At 33.6% G+C, this 21,758-nt stretch overlaps 1 long non-coding RNA gene across 1 annotated transcript; it reads left to right on the top strand.

Annotated features, from left to right (window-relative positions):
* Positions 1-11,663: 11,663 nt before the first annotated feature.
* Positions 11,664-20,372, top strand: LOC139495979 (uncharacterized). Its single transcript, XR_011657516.1, has 3 exons — positions 11,664-11,762; positions 18,232-18,421; positions 19,730-20,372. It is a non-coding gene; the product is annotated as an uncharacterized lncRNA (long non-coding RNA).
* Positions 20,373-21,758: the final 1,386 nt, after the last annotated feature.

Raw genomic sequence — 21,758 nt, 5'->3', positions numbered from 1 at the left:
AAGAGGGGGCCCATTGACTGCCTAAGAGGGGGGTCCCCACTCCAGTCATTCCCTATATAATCAACCAAATTTTTCCAACAAAAGGCCCCCTGATTCTGCCTATCAGAAAATGTGACCTATTCCTGCAGCACGACCTATCTGAAAGCGGGAACATATATACATTTATTAGATATACTGTTCCCAGCTGACACCTTATACAGAACAGAACATATTTTATTTCCAATTGAGGGCCCACAAGGGGCATACAGAGCATACATGAATAAGGCAAAAGAATATTGATTTGCATAGATACATAGATACAAACAATTTTTTACATACAGTTACAATACAATTACTAACTCATATTCACTTTAATAAATTTACCAACAGCATTAAGGACCTGATTGTCTTCACAGTTTAATAAATAAATAAAGGAGCAGGGGCATTAAGGCCTGGTTTTGGCCCAAGAAAATAAAATGTTTGATAACTTTTTCAAATTGGAACATAATCTTTAGAAATGCATAGGGTCAAGAAATATAAATGAAAAACATTAAGATTCTTATGTGATGACGTCACAATTACGTCATAATATATACTGTTTTCACAAAAACGATGAAAATTAAGAATTTATGCAGTTTTCTATCTTTATTTCTGTTGTGGAAACATCGTGCGCAGCCAATAAACAACAAAATAATAATTTAACTGAAGCTTTATCATTACTATTGACAAAATCTCACCAAATATAAAGTTGTTTCTTGGGTGCGCACTATTAGTTACACATTGTGTAATTGTCCTAATACGAGAATTTATCGGGTCAATAAAATTCATATCGGGTGAGGCGAATTTTATTGACCCGATAAATTCCGTATTAAGACAATTGAACACTGTGTAACGAATTTATCCTGATTTTGTTATATTGCATATTATTATATTTAAATTCAATGTAAGGACAATATCAACCAATTATATTTTAGATATTTAATCTAAAACTGTGAAAAAAATAAAATATAAGGACTATGAAGCAACTCATTTTTTTATTAGGTCAATGGTATAAGGGAGATAATCCCAATTGACGTAATAAATAAGGGAGATAATTCCTATTGACGTAATAAAAAATTGTACTGAAATTTATTAGGACAATATCAGCCAATCAAATTGCGAGAAATTACTCTAAATCAGGATAAATACTTTTCCAATCGAAAATTTACTTAACAATTTGATGAAAAACAAGGAAAATCACAAAATTTTACAAAATATGCAAATTAAAGCATGATTTGGTGCCATGGTAACTTGTTAAATGTCCAAAATTATTTTGTTTTTCTGAATACCTTCTACCTGAGATACTTTTCAGTAATTTTAAAATATGTACATGTATGAAAACTTTTAAATTTGCAGTAATTTTTGGGCCAAATAAGGGCCTTACTGCCCCTACTCCTTTATGCTGATTATCAAGTATAGAAAAATTTGGAATTCTTTGGCAAACAAAGTTAAAGAGAGCATCTCTATCTGATTTAAAATTTTCACAGTTAGTTAAAAAATGGATTTCATTTTCAACACAGCCAGAGGAGCATTTTTTGCAAATTCTTTCATTTCGTGGAATATTTGAAAAACGACCAACTTCAATTTGAAGCTTATGAGCAGAAATACGTAATTTGCATATAGATCTTCTAAAATCAAAGTTCTTAATTAAAGAAAAATAATTTTCACAACCAAAATTCTGCTTAAATTTCACATAATTAAACAGTTTTCCATCAGAAGCTTTATTTTGGCTAGCATACCAATTGCTAATATATTTAGTGTGAATTAATTTACTAGATATTTACTTTTTTAAATTGTTATTTGGATGGAGAGTTGTCTCATTGGCACTCACACCACATCTGCCTTTATCTATGTTCAAAAATTTATATTGTCCGAAATGTTTTACTTTTTGTTTAATTTCAAAAACTTCTAATACTTTTTTAACAAATGAGAACCAAGAAGTTATGTTAGATTTGTGAAGCTCTTGGCTGCATTTATAAGCATCTTTCAATAGACTGAATTCAGTTGTAAGATTTTCAAATCTATACCAGTATTTTACAATTGACTTTACAATATCATAATGTAAGGGGAAACGTCCCAGTTCTGATAATACAGCAAAATTGACACTCCTTTTGTGTACACCAAGTATAAATTCAGAAAATTTAAGATGGAGATTCTCACACTTAAGATTTTTAAAAATATTTTCAAGATTAAAGAAGGAAGACTGTAATTTATTACAAGAGACATTATAACCTCCCCATACCTCTGAATTATATAACAGAATGGGTTTAACAGTCAGAGGACTTACTGAAATAATTGATTTTTAAATCACTTGTTTGAGTAGCAAATTCGAAGTTTTGTCACAAATTAGGAACATAGGTGTTAAATAATATCTTTTAATTATTAAAATTGAAAAAAATGAACTTTTTGCTTCTTTTAAGTAGCAAGGTTTATGCCTTTGATGCTATCATTTAGCTGAAAATTCTATTTTAGTTGAAAAAATGCTATAATAATGGCTTTACATAATGAACTGATACTTTCTTAAAAGATTTTTCCCAGCAGTGGGAGTATTTTTCTTGTGAAGTTCAAGGTTTCATCTTTCAGATTATGTAATAAAATTCTACTGTTCGCGATAAAAATTTCACTGTTCGGGGATGTTGAAATTAGTGGGGGTTATTAAAATAATGATACTTAAAGAAGTGATTTTTGGGAAGGAAATTGAGGTATGGTACTTAAACAAGTGATTTTTATGTCATTATCCTAGATTGATCATTCAGTACAAGGTCATCACCTGAAATGACCTGGTCATCCTAGACAACACAGATGTTGGTTCTGATAAGTTTAGAAACATAATTAGTCCCTGGATCATTAGTATTCTATATTTAAAACTACAATAAAATTAAATCACTTAGTCTAGTGATAAATTTGTACTACTTAAGGTGATTATTAAAGAAAGACAACTCTTACTTTCAACCTTTATGAACAAAATGTTACTTGAATCAGTGATTTAGAAAATCACTCATTTAAATAAGTCCCCTGACTGTGGGTACAATCAAAAATATGAACACAAGATTTTATTCCAGGAGACAAATTGATAAAATCCTTTATAAGTTTATAGTAGGCCTGAAGAGCCTTATTATAAAGTTCAGTTTTAGCTAGATGAAAACTTCCAGATGCAGTAAAATGAACACCTAAATATTTGTAATGAGCGACACAGTCAATCAAATTATTCTGCAGTCGAAAATTCGCCTGAATTTTCCTTCCAGCCTCAATATTAAAAATTATGACTTTAGTCTTTCTAATATTAACTTTCAAGCACCAGTCAGCACAATATTTTTCTAGCTGATCAAGTCTACTTTGAAACTTGTAACAGACACAAAACAGAAATCCGATGCACTCAACAGGCAGTTTCAATCAGTTTTCTCAGAACCAAACAAAATCACTGCTACTGAATTTGAAAACAATCAGTACATGCAACAAAAAACAGCTTATCCTATCATGCCAGACATAAACATAACCATCAACGGTATCACCAAACTACTTTTAAATCTAAACCCATCAAAAGCAAGTGGACCAGACGAACTTAAGCCACGCCTCCTTAAGGAGTTAGCACATGAAATTTCACCTATACTGTGCATCATATATCAGAAATCATTAGACACTGGCGAAGTCCCCACTGACTGGCGTACTGCACATGTTTCTCCCATCTTTAAGAAAGGGTCCAAATATAATCCAGAGAATTATAGGCCTATTTCTTTAACATGCATATGTTGCAAACTTATAGAACATGTTGTAGTTAGCGCAATCATGACACACGCAGACAACCATAACATCCTGTATCCCCTTCAACACGGCTTTCGAAAAAATAGATCTTGTGAAACTCAGCTTTTGGAATTTATAGATGATGTCACCAAAAATATTGAAACTTCAAAACAAACAGATGTACTCATAATGGACTTTTCTAAAGCTTTTGATAAAGTCAGCCATAATTTATTATCACACAAACTAAATTACTATGGGATACAGGGGAAAACAAATGCATGGATACAAGGCTTTTTATCATGTCGTACCCAAGCAGTTATTCTAGAGGGTGAGACTTCAGGCTATGTCCCTGTGAAGTCAGGAGTGCCTCAAGGATCTGTTCTTGGCCCAAGTCTGTTTCTATTTTATATTAATGATATTCCAGTTGGGCTAAATTCCACCATACGCCTTTTCGCAGACGACACTATTGCTTATCTAGTTATAAAATCTAACAGCGACTGCAAAACCCTACAAAAAGATCTAAACACACTAGGCATCTGGGAACATACTTGGAAAATGGCTTTTCATCCTGACAAGTGTAATGTTATGTCCATCAGTCGAAATAAAAATCCAATTACTTACAATTACACTCTACACGGCCATGTTCTTGAACATGTGGACAAAGCAAAATACCTAGGTGTGACAATACAATCGGACCTAAAATGGCACAGTCACATAAACACCATCTGTAATAAGGCTAACAGTACACTAGGTTTTCTAAGAAGGAACCTTAACATCAGTTCCACCTCAGTAAAGGAACAGGCATATAAATCCTTAGTCAGACCATCACTAGAATATGCCTGTTCAGTATGGGATCCTTACTTTACTGAGGACATAAACAAACTAGAAAAGGTACAACGAAGGGCTGCTAGGTTTGTCACTAACCGACATAGAAACACATCAAGTGTTAGTGAAATGATTGACCACCTAAAATGGAGAAACCTAGCATACAGAAGAACTGATGCACGCCTTGTCATGTTCTATAAAATTTCATACCACCTCATAGCCATCACAAAAACAGACAGACTTATACAACCGCTCAGACAGTCCCGGAACATGATAAGATAAGATAACTTTATTAGCACTAACACATTGACAATAAATGGTTATGGCAACAAATTAAAGACTAACTACAATAACATATACATGTATATACAATGAAGGAGTGACAGTGGATAATTATGAGAGAAATATATAAAAAATAAATGAGAAGCATATACATTATTACAAAAATCAAGTACCTTTTAATAATGAGTTTCTCACCAACAAGCATTCATTCAAATAGTTGACAACAATTTTTAATATTGTTTGGGAATTACTATTTAGAATTGATATAAGTAAGTTATATGATAAGGAAGAAAATTTGTTGTTCAATAGAACATTATTTAATTTTTTAATAAGGTTATCTCTCACATATTTATAGGAGGAACATTTTAAAAGAAAGTGAAGTTCATCTTCAATGTCTCCATTGTTACAGCAAAGACATACCCTATTCTGCCTTGGTATTTTTAGATATCGCCCTCTTTCAATAGATAAAGTATGAGCACTTAACCTCAATTGACATAATGTTGATCTATCACTTTTGGATTTGCATTGATCAACATACGAGGGTCTTTTATTTGGTTTATAAAGTATATTAAAAAAGTTCATTTTTTTATTTTGATTGATGTCAGTCTCTTGCTTTTGGAAGGCTATATCATTGATTCTCTCTTGAATGTGTTTTAAATACATCTTAATATCAATAGGATTTAGATTAATAAAATGAAAACCAACATGCACACACTCTCATATCAGATTCCATCCTGCAGAACGCAAATACGCCAACAATCATTCTTCCCACGCACAATAAAAAACTGGAACAGCCTTCCTCTGAGTATTGTTATGAGCGACTCTATAGAGTCATTCAAAACAGCCATATCAACCCACACCTACAGTCAGTAAATTCATCATGTGTAAATAGTTTTATCTTAATATATATAAATAAATAAAAATAAAAAATATGCACTATCACTATGTAAAAATGTTATAATTAATTTTTGCTTTTAATCATAAAATTAAAATTTTTCACTGTATATACGTCTCCACAATTTGTGGACCACAAAGCAATGCGCAGTGCAAGTGACATATTAAAACTTCAACGTGTTGAAGGCGGTCACTAAAAAGTAGAAGAAGTAGAAGAAGCCCTACAGGTGGCTGATGTTGACATAATCACAATATCATCCGCATACATCAAACGATTATATGTATAGGAAGTAAATTTCAGTGGTGGATCCAGAAATTTTCATAAGTGGGGGCACACTGACTGACAGTCACGCTTCAGTGATTGCCTATATTAGCAACACTATAAATGTTGAATTTTTGAAGTATGGATGGCCGTTAAACTATATCAAAGATACACTGCCCGATCCCCCCACACGTCGACAAAACCATCGTAATCAGTTTTCAAGTTTTATTGATTCATATATTTCAAAAGAATCAGACCTTGGGGCTATTTATGGTCCTTTCCGAAAGAACCCTCTTTGTTGTCATTTAACATTATCACCATTATTCACAGTTCCTAAGGGAGATTCCGATAGGAGAGTAATTGTTGACTGTTCGCATGGCAATAATTTGTCCATAAATGAAGGCATACCTTCGGACACCTTTTTGAATGAAACTTTTAAACTTTATTATCCTAGACACGAAGAATTTATTGCTTTGCTCTTGAATCACGGTCGTGGGTGTGCCATTTGGAAGTTGGATTTGTCCCGGGCTTTTCGTCAGCTAGTATTAGATCCGCACGACTTGCATTTACAAGGTTATGAATGGAGGGGACAAATTTTTATTGACAATCGTCTTATTTTTGGTATGCGTTCTTCGCCACAGGCATGTCAACGAACAACGAATGCTGTTTCCTATATGCTATGGAAATCTAACATTCATACAATAAACTATGTTGATGATTTTGGTGGTGTTAGTGACAATCAGAACGCTGAACATGATTATAATTTTGTTTTAGAATTGTTTCAGAGGTTAGGATTAGAAGTCAGCAAAGAAAAGTGTTTGCCGCCGACAAAAGTTTTGACATTTCTCGGCAAGGAGTATAACTCAATTGACATGACAGTCCGAATTCCAGAGATTAAATTACAAGAGACTTATGAGTTGTTACAAAGATTTGAAAAGAAAAAACATTGCACCAAACGTCAGTTACAACAAGTTATTGGCAAGTTGGCTTTTATTTCCGAATGTGTCCGAAGCGGAAGACTTTTTATTTCACGCATGTTACAGACATTACGAAAATACCATTTCAATCATTATCGTGTTCATATTACAGATGAATTTAGACAAGACATTCGGTGGTGGTTATTATTTTTACATGACTATAATGGAATTAGTATAATTCCCGATGTAGATTGGTCTTCACCAGACGCAATTATTTCCTCTGACGCGTGTCTCAAGGGTATTGGTGGTGTCAATTTCACGACATTTGAATATTTTCATTCGGATATACCGGAGTCTTTGCGGGACATGCACATATCTGTGCTTGAAATGTATGCGATTTACATAGCAGTTCAATTCTGGACATCAAGTATCTCAAATAAACGGGTACAGCTGTTTTGTGACAATCAATCATGTGTTGAAATTTTAAATAGGGGAACAGGACGTGATCAGGAAATGTTGAATTTGGCACGTCAAATATGGTACTTGTGTGCGTCAAGTAATGTTCAACTGCGTGTGAGTTATATAGCATCTGTTGAAAATAGGTTATCGGATTTGCTATCCCGTTGGAATCTTTCGGAGAAGAACAGATCACAGTTTTTTATAGAATCTAAACTTTACAATTCAGATTTTATTGATAAAGAAGTGTTTGGTCATATGTTTAATGATATTATAAACATTTAGATTTTCATACATGATACATTGACATTTATTTTTGCGCATATTTAGTGTCAGATAAGACTAACTTTGATAATTAATATGACATTGTTGTTTATCTAATTACTGTTGTTTATGACTTCCAGGTCTTAAGTCCAGAAGAGCAGTTTTGCAGAAAGAGGTCAAGCTTGCTAAGGGTGCAGCCTTTCGGCCTGGTACTTATTCAAATTTGAAGAGTCAACTCAATGCATACCATATTTTTTGTGTTTATTATAAATTTCGACCATTTCCTTGTATTAAGGATATATTGTGTGCTTATGCATGTTTTCTATCCAAGAGTTTAAGCAGTTTTTCATCTGTTAAGAATTATATTTCTGGCATTAAGACCTGGAGTCAACTTTTTGGTTTTACTGTGCAACCTTTTTTATCTACAGAATTCAAATTGACTTTAAGAGGATTGAGTCATAAGAATCAGCATGTGGCTGTGTCAAAATTACCATTGTTACCTACACATTTAATTGATATTGTTAGGTTGTTGAATATTTATGATTATTTAGATGCTTGTTTATGGTGTTTTCTAACGTTTGCTTTTTTTGGTATGCTTAGGGCGTCAAACCTGGTCAGCAGAAGCTCTACATCTTTTAATTCCCGTGAACAATTGATCAGAGATAATGTTGTTGTTAGTGAAAAGGGTATCCTCCTTTTATTGAAATGGTCAAAGACTAGACAAAATCATGATTACACCCATCAGGTTTCCTTGTGTTGCTCAGTTGAGCCATCAATATGTCCTGCTCGAGCTTATAAGCATCTTGTGTCTTTAATACCTGGTGATAAGAATGCTCCCGTTTTTGCTTTACCTGTTCATGGTAAATTATTGCCTTTATCTAGATCCGTTTTGTTGAACCGTTTTAGAGAGTTAATTGTTCTTGTTGGTTTAGACCCTTCAGTTTATTCTTTTCATTCGCTGAGACACGGAGGGGCTACATTAGCCACCAAGGCTGGCATTCCTGAGATTTTATTGAAACATCACGGAGACTGGAGATCTGATTGTTTTCAGACTTACATTAAACAAGCTAGTGTTGATATGTATCGGGTTACGTCAGCTATGAATAATTTGATTGGTAGTTAGTGTTAGGGTATTTTCGCCGGTGTATTTTTATATTCTTGATTTGATGTTGTTGGTTTTTTTTTTTGGTTTTTTTTTGTTGTTGTTTTTTTTTTGGTTTTTTATGTATATATTATTAACCCCTGTGTTTGGCGACTTCGTTTTGGGTTCAGGTGCTTCATATTCACATTTTGTTCATTGTAGCTTATTGATACCATGCTTGGTATAACTATATATGCATTACTATAATAAAGCACCTTTCGCCAAACAGACATTACGAAAATACCATTTCAATCATTATCGTGTTCATATTACAGATGAATTTAGACAAGACATTCGGTGGTGGTTATTATTTTTACATGACTATAATGGAATTAGTATAATTCCCGATGTAGATTGGTCTTCACCAGACGCAATTATTTCCTCTGACGCGTGTCTCAAGGGTATTGGTGGTGTCAATTTCACGACATTTGAATATTTTCATTCGGATATACCGGAGTCTTTGCGGGACATGCACATATCTGTGCTTGAAATGTATGCGATTTACATAGCAGTTCAATTCTGGACATCAAGTATCTCAAATAAACGGGTACAGCTGTTTTGTGACAATCAATCATGTGTTGAAATTTTAAATAGGGGAACAGGACGTGATCAGGAAATGTTGAATTTGGCACGTCAAATATGGTACTTGTGTGCGTCAAGTAATGTTCAACTGCGTGTGAGTTATATAGCATCTGTTGAAAATAGGTTATCGGATTTGCTATCCCGTTGGAATCTTTCGGAGAAGAACAGATCACAGTTTTTTATAGAATCTAAACTTTACAATTCAGATTTTATTGATAAAGAAGTGTTTGGTCATATGTTTAATGATATTATAAACATTTAGATTTTCATACATGATACATTGACATTTATTTTTGCGCATATTTAGTGTCAGATAAGACTAACTTTGATAATTAATATGACATTGTTGTTTATCTAATTACTGTTGTTTATGACTTCCAGGTCTTAAGTCCAGAAGAGCAGTTTTGCAGAAAGAGGTCAAGCTTGCTAAGGGTGCAGCCTTTCGGCCTGGTACTTATTCAAATTTGAAGAGTCAACTCAATGCATACCATATTTTTTGTGTTTATTATAAATTTCGACCATTTCCTTGTATTAAGGATATATTGTGTGCTTATGCATGTTTTCTATCCAAGAGTTTAAGCAGTTTTTCATCTGTTAAGAATTATATTTCTGGCATTAAGACCTGGAGTCAACTTTTTGGTTTTACTGTGCAACCTTTTTTATCTACAGAATTCAAATTGACTTTAAGAGGATTGAGTCATAAGAATCAGCATGTGGCTGTGTCAAAATTACCATTGTTACCTACACATTTAATTGATATTGTTAGGTTGTTGAATATTTATGATTATTTAGATGCTTGTTTATGGTGTTTTCTAACGTTTGCTTTTTTTGGTATGCTTAGGGCGTCAAACCTGGTCAGCAGAAGCTCTACATCTTTTAATTCCCGTGAACAATTGATCAGAGATAATGTTGTTGTTAGTGAAAAGGGTATCCTCCTTTTATTGAAATGGTCAAAGACTAGACAAAATCATGATTACACCCATCAGGTTTCCTTGTGTTGCTCAGTTGAGCCATCAATATGTCCTGTTCGAGCTTATAAGCATCTTGTGTCTTTAATACCTGGTGATAAGAATGCTCCCGTTTTTGCTTTACCTGTTCATGGTAAATTATTGCCTTTATCTAGATCCGTTTTGTTGAACCGTTTTAGAGAGTTAATTGTTCTTGTTGGTTTAGACCCTTCAGTTTATTCTTTTCATTCGCTGAGACACGGAGGGGCTACATTAGCCACCAAGGCTGGCATTCCTGAGATTTTATTGAAACATCACGGAGACTGGAGATCTGATTGTTTTCAGACTTACATTAAACAAGCTAGTGTTGATATGTATCGGGTTACGTCAGCTATGAATAATTTGATTGGTAGTTAGTGTTAGGGTATTTTCGCCGGTGTATTTTTATATTCTTGATTTGATGTTGTTGGTTTTTTTTTTTGGTTTTTTTTTTGTTGTTGTTTTTTTTTTTGGTTTTTTATGTATATATTATTAACCCCTGTGTTTGGCGACTTCGTTTTGGGTTCAGGTGCTTCATATTCACATTTTGTTCATTGTAGCTTATTGATACCATGCTTGGTATAACTATATATGCATTACTATAATAAAGCACCTTTCGCCAAACACTATTAGTTGTCAATTGCGTACAATGGGAGGCAACTCTCATTGTACATAATTGATGACGCCTTGTAAGAATTGCTTCCCTTTGATGTTTCATCCGGGTTCGTATTGCCATGTGGTTTTGGGCGGAAGAGCATGTTCCAGGCCACTTTTATTATGCAATTGATATAAAACATTTTTTTTTTCTTTTTCTTTTTATTGTTATTTTTTTCTAATTACTTTTATTATTACCCACATTGGGGTTCAGGTGCTTCATATTCACATTTTGTTCATTGTAGCTTATTGATACCATGCTTGGTATAACTATATATGCATTACTATAATAAATCACCTTTCGCCAAACACTATTAGTTGTCAATTCTCAAGTTTGCATCCATTACGTCTCTGTTTACGGTCTCCCTTTCGTACAGAAAGGTTAGGGAATATTACTACACGAATATTTATTAAGTCGCAACATCCCTAGAAAGATCAATAAAATACAAACGTGTATTGATATCATGTTTTGTTCTATAAAGAACGATGAAATGTCTTGTCATTCTAAATCAAATTAAAACTCGGCAGCAAACTATTTTGTATGTGCATTTAGAACTTTGTTGAAAGATTGCGATTCGTACTCGCGTCGTCTGTCAAAGATGATTTGCAATTTTTCATAGAAGCCAGAAGAGTCTAGAGATCAGAAGATTGTTTGAAAATTATTCACAGGAAAACAGTTTGTTTTGAGACAAAAACAATCAATTCAATTAAATAAAAAAGAGAGTAAACGAATTTACGTGGTAAGATTTAGAACAAGTGAAAAAAGGATCGCAAATACAGTCTGAAACTGCATAAGGCAGCAACCACTTGATTTTTCTGGGGGAAAAGGGGGGGGGGAGGGGTGCTATGTTTTTTTTTGGAGAAAAAAAGTTTGTTTTTAGTTTTTGGAGAAAAAGATAATTTGTTTTTGATTCTGAGAAAAAAAAATTGTTTGTTTCCCCCTCAGCTGCCACTATATGTAATGCTAAAATTGAAAGAAAAAAAATGTTTTCGACTTGTCGTCATGTCGAGAAAAAAAAGTTTGTCCAGAAAAAAAATCATAGCCCCCCCCCCCCCCCCCCCGAAAATCAAATAGTTGCTGCCTAACTCATGAATAAAAATGGGTATCTGGTCTCAGTTGGGCTTCAGTGCCAGAATTTGACTCTCAAAGTGATACAAAACTCTAGAATTCTTCTGTATACACTTATGTACACAAATACACAGTGGCTGATCCAGAACTTAATATATATAAGGGAAAAAAGGGTCTGTGGTCCGGTATCGGGACCGTTCGCCCTAATAACATGTTCGCCCTGGGTATGTTCGCCCTGAGTTCGTTCGCCCTACTAAAAAAATATTCAGGGCATTGAAGTTGAATAAACTTATTCAGAATATTTCTATGGTATATATATTCTTAAAATTTATGGAAACAGCGAAATATGTAAAAGTTTATGGCTTGTTTTAAGGATCATTATAATTGTTCAATGACTAGATAATTCGGATCACTGATTATTTTGATACTTGTCTTTTAATGGATTATTAATAAAAATCAAATGTTTTGTTTTGATAAAATATTCAGCTTGAAATTAATTAATAAAAACAATGATGTACGAACTGTAAATCATGAAACATGTTTGTTTACAATTAGTTCATTAAGTAGTATTAATAATTAATACTCTGAGAGTAGTCATCAATAAATTTAAGAGAAATACATTGTATTCCAGTATTCTACTAAGTAAATCAAAGGGAAAATGATGTAACAGTAAATTTGGTCCGGTTGTAAAATTTGTCCACCAGACTTCTTTTCCTAGTTAATTAAGTCCATGTCCATGATTTTACTAGGAATTAAACAAATGTTCCTAGGAAAATCAGTCCATAGCAAGTAAATTATGTCTGTAACTTGTTTTCCTAGGAAAAATTGTCACAAGACTTGTTTTTCTAATAGTTTTATTATATCATAAAATATATTCAAAATAGAAGAAATTCTGAAAAAAATGTTAAGAAAAGATTGGAAAATTTCTTTATTTTTTTCCAATAAAAATGAAGGACATTTCCTTTATAACCTAATTAAAACATGAATATTGAGTTTTCTTTGCTTATAATATTTTCCTTTTATAATAAAAGACATGGACATTTTTACCTAGGAATTCACTACTAATGACTTAGACATAATTTCCTAGGAAAATTAGTCTGGGGACATAAATTTTATTTAAAAAATTGATACACAACTCTTTAACAATATTAAAACATACATGTATTACATTTAATCCTGTACGAACTGTGACGCCCGTATATGACATGGAAACCATGTGTAAAAATCATACTTTATCCTGGCAGCATTGCAGTGTTTACAAAATGCATGTCCAGGCGTCAACCAGGCGTAAATTAGGCGCAACTAAGGCGTCAAATTAGGCGTAATATTTAAATGAGTATGCCTGGTTCACAAAAAAATAGGCATAATATGCAAATGAGTACGCCTGGTCAATAAATAAACCAGGCATAATATCCTTACATAATACGTAACACTTATTATACCCCATGCAACGAAGTTGCGGAGGGTATAATGTTTTTGACCCGTCCGTCCGTCAGTCCGTCCGTCAGTCCTGTTTCTTGTCATCGCAACTCCTCTCAAACCACTCAACAGAATTTCACGAAACCTTTTCAGATAATAAGGACATACTATGTAGTTGTGCATATCGACGGGAAATTGCGATTCAATTTTTTTCTAGGAGTTACGCCCCTTTGAACTTATTTACTTTAATGTACTACTGCAACAGTTTGTCATCGCAACTCCTCTCAAACCACACAACAAAAATTCACGAAACCTTTTCAGATAATAAGGACATACTATGTAGTTGTGCATATCGACGGGAAATTGCGATTCAATTTTTTTTCTAGGAGTTACGCCCCTTTGAACTTATTTACTTTAATGTACTACTGCAACAGTTTGTCATCCCAACTCCTCTCAAACCACACAACAGAATTTCACGAAACCTTTTCAGATAATAAGGACATACTATGTAGTTGTGCATATCGACGGGAAATTGCGATTCAATTTTTTTTCTAGGAGTTAGGCCCCTTTGAACTTATTGACTTTAATGTACTACTGCAACAGTTTGTCATCGCAACTCCTCTCAAACCACACAACAGAATTTCACGAAACCTTTTCAGATAATAAGGACATACTATGTAGTTGTGCATATCGACTGGAAATTGCGATTCAATTTTTTTTCTAGGAGTTACGCCCCTTTGAACTTATTTACTTTAATGTTCTACTGCAACAGTTTGTCATCGCAACTCCTCTCAAACCACACAACAGAATTTCACGAAACCTTTTCAGATAATAAGAACATACTATGTAGTTGTGCATATCGACGGGAAATTGCGATTCAATTTTTTTTCTAGGAGTTACGCCCCTTTGAACTTATTTACTTTAATGTACTACTGCAACAGTTTGTCATCCCAACTCCTCTCAAACCACACAACAGAATTTCACGAAACCTTTTCAGATAATAAGGACATACTATGTAGTTGTGCATACCGACGGAAAATTGTGATTCAATTTTTTTTCTAGGAGTTACGCCCCTTTGAACTTATTTACTTTAATGTACTACTGCAACAGTTTGTCATCGCAACTCCTCTCAAACCACACAACAGAATTTCACGAAACCTTTTCAGATAATAAGGACATACTATGTAGATGTGCATATCAACAGGAAATTACGGTTCAATTTTTTTTCTAGGAGTTATGTCCCTTTGAACTTATTTGCTTCAATGTACTTCTGCAACAGTTTGTCATCTCAACTCCTCTGAAAACACACAACAGAATTTCATGAAATTTTGTAGATTATAAGGACATACTATGTATATTGACAGGAAATTATTATTCAATAGTTTTTCTTATACAATTTTTTTTCTTATACTTATTTAATTTCTCCAATGACAATGTGGGGACATGGGGTATGTGAGCGTGCTCACTAAGGTTCTTTAATTTTAGTTCAGTGTATTAACCTAGCTGTGTACTTTTGTGTATTTGATACAAACTTCTGTACTGTTGCTTTTATTTCTTATTGTTTTAACAAAAAACTTAAAAATATTAACCATTGAAGAAGCTAATATAGAAATAAATACATTTCATGCAGACAATGGCTCAAATAAGTTTAAGTTTAAATAAGAATTATGACAATTATTTTTTCTTGAAATAAAAGAAGCATTTTAACTAACATGACTAAGTTGTTTTTGAATATTTGTCTTTGGAACTAAAATATAAATGATAATACCAGCTGAATACTGCAATTTAACTAAAAGTAAAAGATTTTAATGTAATTATCCAAGGTAAAGGTTTGGGATTTCAAAAATTCTGATATAACATAATATTTAATAACTGGTAGTTAATACAGGGGCGGACGTGTAAGACATAATAGTGTCCTGTGAAAAAGTGTCCACATGGACAGTTTTTCATTGAAATTTGGTATTTAATAATGTCCATTGCCATGGAATGGTGTCCCTCAAAAGGACATATTTTTACTGCTAACGATATGAAATAGTGTCCACTCACAGGAAAATTGTTCATAGTAGTTGCTATTAAATTGTGTCCTCCAAGGGAAGTAATACAAAGTCATTACAAAGTTTTATTATTATACTTGAATTTTAATTAAAATATAACATGTAACTATAAAGGATTGATGAGAAATTGATCAATATACAAATGTAAACAAATAAATGATGGATGGAAGTGAATATAGAAAAATTTAAGTTCTAAGAAATCCCCAGCAAATGGTAATGACAATGAAAGAATAACAATAAGAAGGAAGTGTAAAATCAAATATGAAGAACTTTACCATTGTTTACTATATTTGTTATGTCCGAGAAGAAGGCAATAGAAAATAAATAATGTCCATTGCCATGAAATATTGTCGCCTAAATGGACAGTATTTTACAGCAACAGTTATGAAATATGGTCCATCTGCAGAACAAATTTTCGTAGTGAATGTTATTAAATTGTGTTCTCCAAGGAAAATAAAACTGAACAGCATCTGTTACTTATTTGAGTTTGAATTATACATACATGTATATAATTATATTAAAAGATATAGATAAGAAGATAAGGATGGTATGAGTGCCAATGAGACAATTTTTATGTCAATGTAACAATTAATTCAAGTTCGTAATTAAGGTTACGTCCAGTAATAACAAGGCAATGGATATCATTTAATACTTTAATCATATAAAAAAATACCCTGGCGGACACAATGTCCTTTGAGAAAAATGTCCACCTGGACAATATTATGGTAGTGAATAATGTCCATGTTCATGGACACTTATTCATACCTGAGGACATGTTTTCATAGGAAATTGTGTCCAGGACACATTTAAATAAGTAAATATTGTCAAAATGTGTCCGGTGGACATTTTTTCATGGAGGACATTATTAAATCCTACAGACGCAGCCATTTTAAAAAGGGGGGTCCTAACCCAGGACAAAAGGGGGGGGGGGGGGGGGGGTGTTCCAATTACATATCCCCATTCAAATGCATTGATCGTCCAAAAAAAAGGGGGGGGTTCCAACTCCCTGAACCCCCCCCCCCCCCCCTTCTGGATCCGCGCCTGAGTTATACTCACATTATTATTATCTACCATGTATTACTACTTAAAGTACTTTCCTTTTATTTCACAAGTTTCATTAATTTATTTGATTCAGTATTTCCAATTTCAGATTCTTCCAAAAAGCACAAAACAAGCAAATTATCCCTGAATATATGTGCCATGTGTCCAACTCTTGCAAACTAAAGCCAAATTTTGAAAAAAATCCCATGATGGACCTTTAAAGAAAGCATTATGGGTATTTCTATTTACACCATACCAACAGTTTTACGCCCGTAAGAAAATTTACGCCTTGCTTATTTCAATTTACGCCCGTAAGAAAACTTACGCCTTGCTTATTTCAATTTACGCCAGGTTTACTGCTTTTTTCTACGCCCATAAGGACTACAAATTTACGTTTCCTGCTCCCTTACCCTTGGATCTAGACACGTAACTACCACTTACGCCTTATTTCTTAAGTTTAATTGGAAATTTGCCAATAGTTTTTGCATAATTAAATATAAATCTTTGAAGTTTGAAACCACAAAAAGGAAGGTTTGGATTGATTTGGGGGTTGATTTATGGTCCCTTTGGTGTAGGGAAAAGGGGTATAAAAGGGGCCCAAATAATCATTTTCTAGTGTCCAGACTATAATTTGTAGAACAGTGTATAGAATTGCCTGATTAGTTTCCACACCACAAAAGGATGGTTAGGGTTGGAATATTGGAGTTATGACTCAATCTGTTTATGAATTAGGGGCAAACAAGGGTTTCCTGGTTAATGGACAATTACTTTAGCTTTGTTTCTTTATGTTGGTACTCTGTGCTTTTTTTTGCTAGTTCTAGTATGAATTTTTATGCCCCGGCCACTTACAATAGTAGAAGGGCATTATGTTTTCTGGGCTGTGCGTCCTTCCGTCTGTACATTCGTCTGTTCATTCGTCTGTCCGTCCATTCTTCCCACTTCAGGTTAATGTTTTTGGTCAAGGTAGTTTTTGATGAAGCTGAAGTCCAATCAACTTGAAACTTAGTACAAATGTTCCTTATGATATGATCTTTCTTATTTTAAAACAAAATTAGACTTTTCACCCCATTTTCATGGTCCACTGAACATAGAAATTAAAAGTGTTAGTTTCAGGTTAAAGTTTTTGGTCAAGGTAGTTTTTGATGAAGCTGAAGTCCAATCAACTTGAAACTTAGTACAAATGTTCCTTATGATATGATCTTTCTTATTTTAAAACCAAATTAGACTTTTGACCCCATTTTCACGGTCCACTGAACATAGAAATTGAAAGTGTGAGTTTCAGGTTAAAGTTTTTTGGTCAAGGTAGTTTTTGATGAAGTTAAAGTCCAATCAACTTGAAACTTAATTAGTACACATGTTTCCTATTGGTTCAATCTAATTAAAAACCGATCTCTCATCGCTCCCGTTTTCTGATATGTCGCGTGGGAGATCTAAAGAAACCCGCTTTGAGGTCACATGTGAGTGACCTTGTAGGTGTGTCTTTTTCGACCAATGAAATTGAGTTTTCCACGATCTTGAAAGTTTATCGTAAGGTTAAGGGATGTGACTCATTTTATATACGAAAAAAAAAGCTGATTGTGTTGTTTCATATTAATTAAAATTTATTTACCTAATTTATAATTTCAGCATTTCCAGAATATAGAAAATGTAGTGTCTGATAAAAAAAAAACCTGCAAAAGTTTGCTACGATAAAACTGTTGAGTAACTATTTGTAATACAGAATGCATCAAGATGGTGGTATGCTACATATATAATATTGATACTATGATAGATGAGAAAAGAAACTGAAGACATAACCAAGTGCCGAACAGCAAAGGTATGATTATAACTGTTACTGATGTTTGAAGAAGTGTGTCATTATAGCATCTACATATATTTCAATCATACATGGTCCAGTACTTCAGACTAGTTTTAATTTAAAAGAATTAAATGGCTACTTAACTTAATATTTTTACAAAATGAATACTAAACTACAAATCAATAGTTTCCCTCTTAAACATACAGCATGGAGCTGCATTTTTGCATTCTAAACAGTGTCATGTATTTTTACATCCGTTGTTACAGCTTATTAACTTCCTGTTAAAAAAATGAGGGGCGAAAGCTACCAGAGCCTGTGCCAGTGAGTCGGAACAGTCAAACTCATAAATCGAAAATAAACTGACAACGCCATGGCTAAAAATGAAAAAGACAAACAGACAATTAATAGTACACATTAGAAACAATATTAAAAACTAAAAATTGAGCAACACATTAACCCCACCAAAAACTGGGGGTGATCTCAGGTTCTCCAGAAAGGTATGCAGATCCTGCTCCACATGTGGCACCCTTCGTGTTGCACATGTTATTACAAACCTGGTAAATAGGGTAAATAGTCTATTTCGGTAGGTCACATTCATGAAAAGGGAAGAGGATTGTTACTTAGGTACGAAGTAAGAAACAATCTGATATCATCTGTGAAATGGTTTATCCATAACGGTCAACCAACTTGTGATGATTGGGTAAACTATCATATTCAGGGGTGAATCCAGACATTTCTAAAGGGGGGTTCCAACTATATGTCTCCATTCAAGTGCATTGATCGTCCCAAAAAAAAGGGGGGTTCCAACCACCAGAACCCTTCCCTTGGATCCACCACTGATATTTGAGAAATAGCCACAGTACATTTTGTTGATATCAAATTAAAGTTGAGAAGCTACGGTAATCTATATATGTTTATCTACTTTTCATTGTCTACTGTCACCTTGATTTGTAAATAAATAAAAATCATGTTGGAAGAAAAAATCATGTACATGTATATATTTTTTAGGAACTAATTGTGGTATAATTCATAGGCAGATCCAGGGGGGCCCTGAGGGGCCCGTGCCCCCTTTCATGGGAAAAATTTGGTTGCTTATATAGGGAATCACTGAAGCATAACTTGATTGGGCCCCCCCCCCCCTTTTAGGTCAGTCAGAGGGCCCCCCTTATGAAAAGTTCTGGATCCGCCACTGTATATTCTTCAGATGGAAACATGAAACAGAAAGTACAATCATGACCATAAAGCAGGCAAGACATTTCAGTATGTACAATTTTGTAAAAATATATGAAACTATGTCAAAGCATATTTTTTGTTTTGTTTTTTCAGATTAAGATATAAGGAGTAGATATTTTCCTGAAGATCTAATTAATGTCTCGAAGATAATGTGAAGGGAACAGAAACTATCATGATGATTCTTTAAAGAAAAGATACAGAAACACAAGCTCCTGTAGACACTTATGAAAAAGAAGATGTTTTTGCAATGAATATGTGTGAATGTGATACATTATGACAAATCAACATGGTCAATTAACAACAATATGTTCTACAAATTTCCTAGATTTATAAGTTTCATAGCATTTAGTTGAGGCAAACTAAAGTTAGATAACAGAAAAGAAAAAAATCACAATTTTTTCTATTTGTAAAGGGCCATAACTCTAGAATGGTAAAAGTGACGCCACCAAAATTTGATCTTGATTGGTGTTTTGTGGTAATTCGCATTGAGCATCAATTTCATAACATTTGGTTGAGGCAAATTTAAGGTAGAGAACGGAAACCATTCTGAGATGTACAGATGTATGTTAGGTACAGATGGACAAGGGTAAAACTTGATGCCCACTCTGCTAGGGCAGGGGCATGAAAACTATAATAAGAAGGATTGACAAATCAAAAAACTAGGTTGTGCTGAGGTAGCACATGAAATCTGTTTAAATTATTGAGACATGAATTTGTACTTTTTATCACTTCTTTTTTAGCTTTTCTCATCACTTGGCGTCCGGCGTCTGTCGTCCGTAAACTTTTACAAAAATCTTCTCTGAAACTACTGGGCGAAATTTAACCAAACTTGACCACAATCATCCTTGGGGTATTTAGTTTAAAAAATGTGTCCGATGACCTGGCCATCCAACCAAGATGGCCCCCATGGCTAAAAATAGAACACAGGGGTAAAATGTATATTTCGGCTTATATCTTTGAAATAAAAGCATTTAGACAAATCTGATTGGGGTAAAATTGTTGATCAGGTCAAAATCTATCTGCCCTGAAATTTTCAGACAAATCGGACAACCTGTTGTTGGGTTGCTGCTCCTAAATTGGTAATTTTAAATAAATTTTGCTGCTTTTGGTTATTATTTTGAATACTATTATAGATATGATTAACTGTAAACAGCAATAATGTTCAGCAAAGTAAGACCTATAAATAAGTCAACATTACCAAAATTGTCAGTCAACCCCTTAAGGAGTTATTGCCCTTTATAGTAAATTTTTAACAACTTTTCGTCATTTTTTGTAACTTGTACAATAATCTACTCTGAAACTATTGAGCCAAATTTAACTAAACTTGGCTACAATCATCATTGTGGTATATAGTTTGAAAAATGTGTCTGATGACCCTGCCTACCAAACAAAATGGCCGACATGGCCAAAATTAGAACATAGTGGTAAAATGCAGTTTTTGCTTTATATTTTTAAACTAAGACATTGAGGGCAAATCTTTTAAGATTTAAATGTCCATCAGAATAAGATCTATCCCCTCACTGTCACAAATTTTCAGATGAATCGGACAACCTGTTGTTGGGTTGCTGCGCTAAAATTGGTAATTTTAAGGAAATTTTGCTGTTTTTGGTTATTATAGATAGAGATAAACTGTAAACAGGAATAATGTTCAGCAAAGTAAGATCTACAAATAAGTCAACATGACCAAAATTGTCAGAGGACCCCTTAAGGAGTTATTGCCTTTTATAGTCAATATTGAACAACTTTTCGTCATTTTTGTAACTTGTACAAAAATCTTCTTTTCTAAATCTAATAAGGGCCAAATTTAACCAAACTTGGCCACAATCATTACTAGGGTATCTATTAAAAAAAAGTGACTAATGACCCCGCCTACCAACCAATATGGCCGACATTAGTAAATACAGTAACAGGTGAGCGACACAGGCTCTTGAGAGCCTCTAGTTTTGTTTGTTAAAAAGATGTCAAAATAGAAGTGAAGTAATGTGAATTATTTCTTTTTTTGAACTGACTACATCATGCTGGTCTGATAATGAGCTTGTAGGTTGAAGCCTTTATTGGTTTTTTGCTGCAGTTTGTAATAACTGTTGATCAATATTTTTAAGGCAACTAATACATTGTATTT

The sequence above is a fragment of the Mytilus edulis genome, chromosome 11 (genome assembly GCF_963676685.1).
Source record: "Mytilus edulis chromosome 11, xbMytEdul2.2, whole genome shotgun sequence".
In the NCBI taxonomy this organism is placed as follows: Eukaryota; Metazoa; Mollusca; class Bivalvia; order Mytilida; family Mytilidae; genus Mytilus; species Mytilus edulis.
Note: the sequence above shows the minus strand (reverse complement) of the source record. Positions and strands in the feature narration are given on the sequence as shown.